The 6,958-nt window shown below is 33.6% G+C and overlaps 1 long non-coding RNA gene across 1 annotated transcript; it reads left to right on the top strand.

Moving 5' to 3' along the window:
* The first annotated feature begins 3,460 nt into the window (after positions 1–3,460).
* On the top strand, positions 3,461–4,295 carry LOC147548207 (uncharacterized). The gene is made up of 2 exons (XR_015236600.1): positions 3,461–3,541; positions 4,054–4,295. It is a non-coding gene; the product is annotated as an uncharacterized LOC147548207 (long non-coding RNA).
* The last annotated feature ends 2,663 nt before the right edge of the window (positions 4,296–6,958 follow it).

Raw genomic sequence — 6,958 nt, 5'->3', positions numbered from 1 at the left:
AAATGTGTGTTTAGGTGTAGATTTTTGGACTAGGAACCCAAAAATTATTAAAAGTAATGTGTGATTATGAGGCAATGTCAATTCTGAGTTTGACTTAACGACGTCAAGTCATAAAACGGCAATCTCCGTCCGACGACCTAACTTGGAAAAAAATCTTCTTCCTCTTCCTTCTTCTTCTGTCATCTCTACTCCCTCTTTTCAGTCACCTCCTCCCTTTCCCTTTAATGGTGGAAACGACTAAGTAGTGAAGTTTTTCCATATTCTTTCAGACAATTAATTATCTATCCATTTTCAAGGAATTAGGGCTTTGACGATTATACTAATTTCTCCATCATCTGCCCTAATTCTTCATCTGACTGCAAGGTCGTCTGTCAAACAAAACATTATTTTTATGAACATGACAGAGAATGGTTTGAATATGCCCTCAAAATTTCTCCTAATCGGCAGATTTGTACTAAGATTTGATAATTTTGGATGATATATTTGTCGTATATGCTAAAAAGATCAGTTCTTTTTGCTGTAGTTAACCAAACTAGGGTTAAATTTCGATTAATTAGGAGAATTTATTGAATTGTAGTTGTGAAATCTTGTTTTTGTTTAGGGAAGAAGGTAAATATGATTGGAATTAGTACAAGGATAATTAAACTTTAACATTTACTTGGTTAATTTGATCTGAAAATGTGTAGTAACTTTTTGATTAGGTATGATAAAATTGGATCATATGATTTAGTTACTAAATCTAAACTCATGAGTTAACTTAATAGTTTACAAGTTTGATCTTCAGTTTTCCAATCTAACCCTAAGTAAAGGAGAAGAAGAGAGAATAAGAAGGAAGAAGAAGAAGACCAAGATTGATTTTCTTTTTATTTCTTAGTTGCCGGACGACGATTTTTGAATTCCCGATTAGAGAAGTTTGTCGGATAATAGGGGAGATGACATTGCTTTAACCAAACTCAGTCAATTGTTTTGGCCAAGTTTTGGGAGCAAAATACATTACCTTTAACAAAAAAACACATTGCCTTTAAAATTGCCCTTGATGAAATGGCAACATTGAAAGATATGTCCTTTCTGTCTGAAGAAATGTTTTTCTGAAGGAGTCTCCTTCGACCAAGATGGAAATGCGTGCAATTTGTCGAATAGGATAACGATGACCTTATAACGGGATCGTAATGCTTAGCTAGAAGCCGCTTACGATCGTTGGGTCACTTTTGTAATCCGCAACTAACATAGACCGGATCCTACAACAGGTTACACCATCAAGTAGAGAGGGATTTTAGAGCAAAAACTCTCATTCTATCTATCTAGTCAAGAAGAAGGAGTTCTTCATCTCAACCTTCATCCTAGCTAACTAAAGGAAGGGAGTTTAAGTCAACCTACTCGGTGTCTCAAGTAGAGAAGGTACTCTTTGAAGCTCTTAACTCCCAAAAGGCGACGGAATCTAAGTTCGAGGGAAAGCGAATAAGGTATTCTTCTTCCCATTCTAGTTCATATTTAGTTCATGCACGTGATCCTGGAAACTAGTGTTAGACATACTAAATGCCTGAGATTCCGCTAGCAACACTAGGTGACACCAAAACCCAACAAACATGTATATAAAAATCGAAGTATATTGTGATAAGTTTTTTCGTGATACAAAATGAAGAACACATTATACTTTTTTGACCCACCAAGAATGTTGTTTAAGTCACTAATACTAAAATTTCCCTTTCTCCTTTGGATTTCATATGCACACAAATTACAATTTCTTCTACACGAAAACCGAAGAAGAAAAACATAAACTAATGCAAAGGTTTATTAACAGTTTTACTTTCTGGTCACATCTAATACGACTTTTACACCTATTACTAATCCGTTCTTCGGATTTTGAACTTCCATCGTATTAGTATCAAATTTTGAGACTTTTTAAACTTAGGCCACTGTTTAAAAACGACTTAAAATTTTTGGCCTAGATCACTTCTTTTTTGTGCAATTTTCTACTATTTGTCACAAAATAATGTATGAGTCACAGTCAAATATGATCAACAAAATGTGTTAGAGACTCAAATATGGTAAAATTTGATGGGTCAATAATGGGAGAAATTCTATTTTAATTGGTCAACTATGACCGAAGAATATTTTAAATCATCAAATCAATGCCAACAGTGAAATTGTGTTGGACCACTTCTTGAGAGAGAAAGAGAGATCGTGATCTAGTTTTCCGGCGAAGGGTCTCCCTTCGCCGGATCTTCCTCTTTTATGCTTTACTATTTCGTTTCTTTCTCCTTTTTCATTTCTTCCCCTTTTTCGGCTAAATCAACCGACGATCTAAAACCTAATTCCATTTTTTCTGTCATCTTCATCCTAATCTTGCAGGTTGATACAGATCTATGGAGTCAAACACTTTCCCAGTACTTAATCCATCCGATCTACTGGTATTCTTTAAATTTGTATTTAACAAGTTTGAGATCTCTGTTTCTAATTCTCTTCCCACTCTAAAATCTTTAAATTAAACAAGTTTCTGAATTTGGGTTTCTCCGATCTACTTGTAATCCTTTTGATTCTGCATTACTGTGAAGAATTTTCAGTCGAAATCTAAGGTTGGGGGAGTTTGAAATCTTTCAAGAATGTTTCTTGTTGATTGCATGGTTTTATGGGTTCTTGCTTCTCTTGGGTTATGGTAGAAAGAAGCAAAGATCTTGTTTTTAGGGCTTGATTATGTTGGGATAACATCTTTGCTTCATATGTTGAAAGATGAGAGATTAGTTCAGCATCAACCAAAACAGTAAAAAGAAAGAAGAATCACAAAAATGTGTTCGGTGGCAGTGGTGGTGCGGCGAGAGGGCTTTCTCTGGTGGTGTTTAGTGATAGTTTGGGTGTTCGTGTTTAGTGGAGGTGGCGGCTTTTCGGAGACGACGGTGGCTTTTCCGGTTTTGACGGCAGTTTTCCGGCAATGGTGGCAGTTTTCCGGCGACAATAGCGGTTTTCCGGCGAATGTGACGGGGATGTTTGAATAGTTTTTTCTTTATTTGTAATTTCAGTTGTTTTGTTGACCTTTAGGGTCTTTTCTTTTGTGATCTTGAGGATCCTTTCATCTTTTTTCTATCTTTATTCGTCAGAGTCTAGTCCAATTTCTTTCTTATTCACGAGGCACTTTGCATTTAAAGGTATGCAACTCTCATGAAGTTGGAAGAGAGAAATAACAATTCATCCATGTAAACAATGTGATTTTATCACTTATGAATGGAAATCGATTCCCGTGGCTTCAAAAAAAAAAAAAACAGTCAAAAGTGTTTGTATCCGGTGCAAAATCATCTGTCTGAAAAGATCAACAACCACAATTGACCCAAACCCCTTCTCTTCCTCCCTGTCTCTCTCCCACTCCCACTACAAGACAAAAATATCCCTCAGTCTCCCATTAGTATTCCTCCATAAAGCTACAACATTTCATTCTTTGGAACTCACACCTACAATTCCTTCTCGGGTTGTTGTCTGTTCAAAGAGTTTGAAGTTCAGTTTTCAGACGCGTCCAACCATAAGTCTAGCATCATCTCATTCTGCAAAGGTAAGTTCTATAACGTATTCAAAACTTTGTGTTAGGGGTTTTCTCCACCTAAATATCGTTGTTCTTTCAATGATCCGAAATTGATAGATTTATGTTAGGCTTTAGACTACCAAATGTTACGGTATAGGCAACCAACCAGAATTTCAAAAAACTAATATACGAATTTAAATACATTTACATGTATGTCCAGTTACTTGTCAGATGCTGTAGGCTAAATCAGGGAAATACCTGATTGTTTAAACATCAGAAGCATACTTAATCTGATGTTGTTCAATGTTCATGATAATTATTTTTATGATGATTGAATCTTTTACTTTATTGTCTTTCTTAATTTTTTGGGTTTCATTTATATAAACAACAATACTTATTCTGTCTGTCACAGATTAGTTTGAAGTTTGAGTAACTTATGGTTTTCATTTTCTTTAGATGGGTTGTGTTTCCCTTATTTTGATTTGTCTAAGTTTACATAAATCTTGACATTTTCATTGGATGGGTTGTGCTCCTCTGTGTAGGTATAATATTTGAAAAACAATGGAAAAGAAAGTGGCTTTACTACTGCTGCCTCTTTAAATATCAAGAGTTTTTCCTACTGTGTGTGGAGTTATTGTTCCATTTCTAGCAATATTTAGAAGGCCAGGAATATTTTTTAGGTTAATTCTCCTTTTTGGGTTGCACAAAGTCTAATTCATGTCAGATGTGTTTAAATTGATCAATAATGTTTAATATAGTTATTTTTCGTTTTTTTAGTTATTTACAACCATCTTATTAGACTCTCTAAATGTTATTCCATATTTAGGTAAATGACCCGATTTTATGTGAAATATTCTACCTTAGTTTTTGGTGACTACCCTAGGCAGTGTGTGAGTCGTTCACGATGTTAGATATGTAGAATTTGTTGGATTCATGTGTTCAATAAATATGCATCACCGACTAATTATATAAAGTGACACGAAGTATATCAACACATATTGTAATTACCTGCCTATGTAAACTTCTTGACTATAATCCCTAAATTAATGCTTTTGTCAAGTTAATGTTACCTTTCACCGCAAAAAAAAAGAAAAAAAAAAAGTTAAATGGTTTACCACCACCTACGTGAGCTTACTTTAGTTTTAAGTAAAATCCATTAAAACTATGCAATTTATATCACAGTGATTTGTAGGTTAAGGTTCTCTTAATACTAACTGATCAGAAAACATACACCTGCATATATATAACCGACATTCTTTGATATATTATACCATCCCTAGAATCTGTCTTCTTTCAATTGAAATTCTCAAATGGCCTGGCACCATCAATCAAACTTAAAGAAACACTTCTCCCAAGATCGCGTTCAAGAGTTTAGACCAAAAATAAAAAAACATATTTGAAACACAAAATTATGTTTGTGGAAAGTCAATTTGAACACTATTATAGCATAAAATGGTTCGACTTCTTCCCGCGTTATCAGTTATCACGTTCTTCAAACATCTATGACCGACGAAATTCTCAGTTCTTGCTCTCTAGAATGATGTAACGAAATGCGATACGCGATGTAAGCAGCAAAATGATGTATAAACGGGGTAACGCGTAATGAAAAAATAGAGTGGTAAGAGATACAACATATAGAAATATGAAAAAAATGTAATTTTGTCGTATGAAGAATGAACGATTTTTCTTATACCAAAAGTCAATAAAAAAAAACAATACTATAATTTCCGTGTATATCTAGCAAATATCAATTGATTATATATAAATCAAAGTATCTAAATAATATTATGAAATTAAAATTAACTTGTATATATTGGATCAAAGTTACCATAATAATATATTTTTATTTCTTACTTAAATTTAGAAAGTTTTTTTAGTTTAGATGTATTTGATTCATGTGTATTTAATAGTTTGCTTTTGAAATTTTACATTATCAAAATTTAGTTTAGTTTGTTTGTATGAAAAAAGAGATCTTTTTTTTTTGATGAAGATGAAAAAAGAGATCTAATAATGATAACATGAGATTTATTTTTGCGAATTGAGACCATTCATTTTGGGTGCTTCTAGAGGCACCGGGGCAAAAGGCTGTTAGCATCCGGAAATTTTATTGACTCGGGTTAATAGTCATTGACCCAAATTCTCTATTTTTAATGTGGGTGACGTTCACCTTCATTTGCTTCTTGCATCTTCTTCTTCCAAAACAAAATGAATCCCAACTCATTTTTCTTCAAAACAAATTTTCTTTTCTTCAATTACGTTAAGAAGACGTTCTCACCATTTAATTAATAAAACCTAAAGGCCACCCATTCTAATTGAGTTTTTCATCTGAAAAGGAACCAAATGAAATGCTTTTGAACTTCTTGTACCTTAATGGTGTTATTATAGCCAAACAATATCAGGATTGTGATTCCCAGGAATCACATTCCATTCCCACGCGATTCCCAAGGAGGGGGTGAGTTTGTGATTCCCATTCCCGGGAATGCTTTGTTTTAATATTTATAGACCAAATTATCCTTAATAAAACATTAGAATGACTATTATTAAAATCGTCCTCCACTTAATATCACAACTAAAAAAATAATAAACCTATGGTTAGCCACCACCATAGCAATTCTTTCTCTCTAGTTTTTTTTTCTTTTCTCTTGTTCTTTTTTCTTTCCAATCGATTTCATAATATTTAAAAAAAAAAATTTTTAGCCGTAATTTTTTTTTTGAATGGTCAGCGTGCCTTGAACCCTTGATTTCCGAACTGGAAGATTATACCTCTTACCACTCCAACCAAAGGTTGTTGGCATTTTAAATAAATTTTTAAATACTACTTAATTGGTTTGTCATGTTACTATTTCATATCTACAATTGAATAAATAATACTGATTAAAGTATATAATAAAATTGACGTTTTATTTATGTAGTTTAAGGATATAATAGGACTTTTACAAAAAGTTATATTCCGATTCCTACACGAACCAAACACCAAGTTAAGAATCTATTGGGAATCGAATTCCTATTCCTGGTCAAACCAAACATCAAACTGAATGATCTGATTCCCAGGAATCGCGTTATGGGAATGTGATTCCCGGAAATCACATTCCTTTCTCGCGCGCCAAACATGGCCTTAGGATTTTGCCTCGGCTTGGAAAAGAAGATGAGGAAGAAGCTTTTGCTGGCTAATTAAATCACATCAAAGAAAGTCTAAATGGAGGAAGAGAGATTTTTGTGACAACCAAACAGAAATATTAAATGGCTTTTCGTGATGTGTCTTCAAATTCATAGATCCACTAAACTAAGAATTACAAGCAGTCACAAAGGATGGTCAACCACTTTGTAACGTATAAAATACTCAACATAATTAACCGTGTCGATACTTCCTTACATCAACATTAGAATGTAAGTTCACGATTAACAGTTTTTCTTCCCCAAATAGTTTTAGATTGTCGAATAATGTGA

The sequence above is a fragment of the Eschscholzia californica genome, unplaced genomic scaffold (genome assembly GCF_041429995.1).
Source record: "Eschscholzia californica isolate CP2 unplaced genomic scaffold, dmEscCali1.0.p SCAF_3, whole genome shotgun sequence".
NCBI lineage: Eukaryota > Viridiplantae > Streptophyta > Magnoliopsida > Ranunculales > Papaveraceae > Eschscholzia > Eschscholzia californica.
This window is presented reverse-complemented; position numbering and strand designations above follow the sequence as displayed.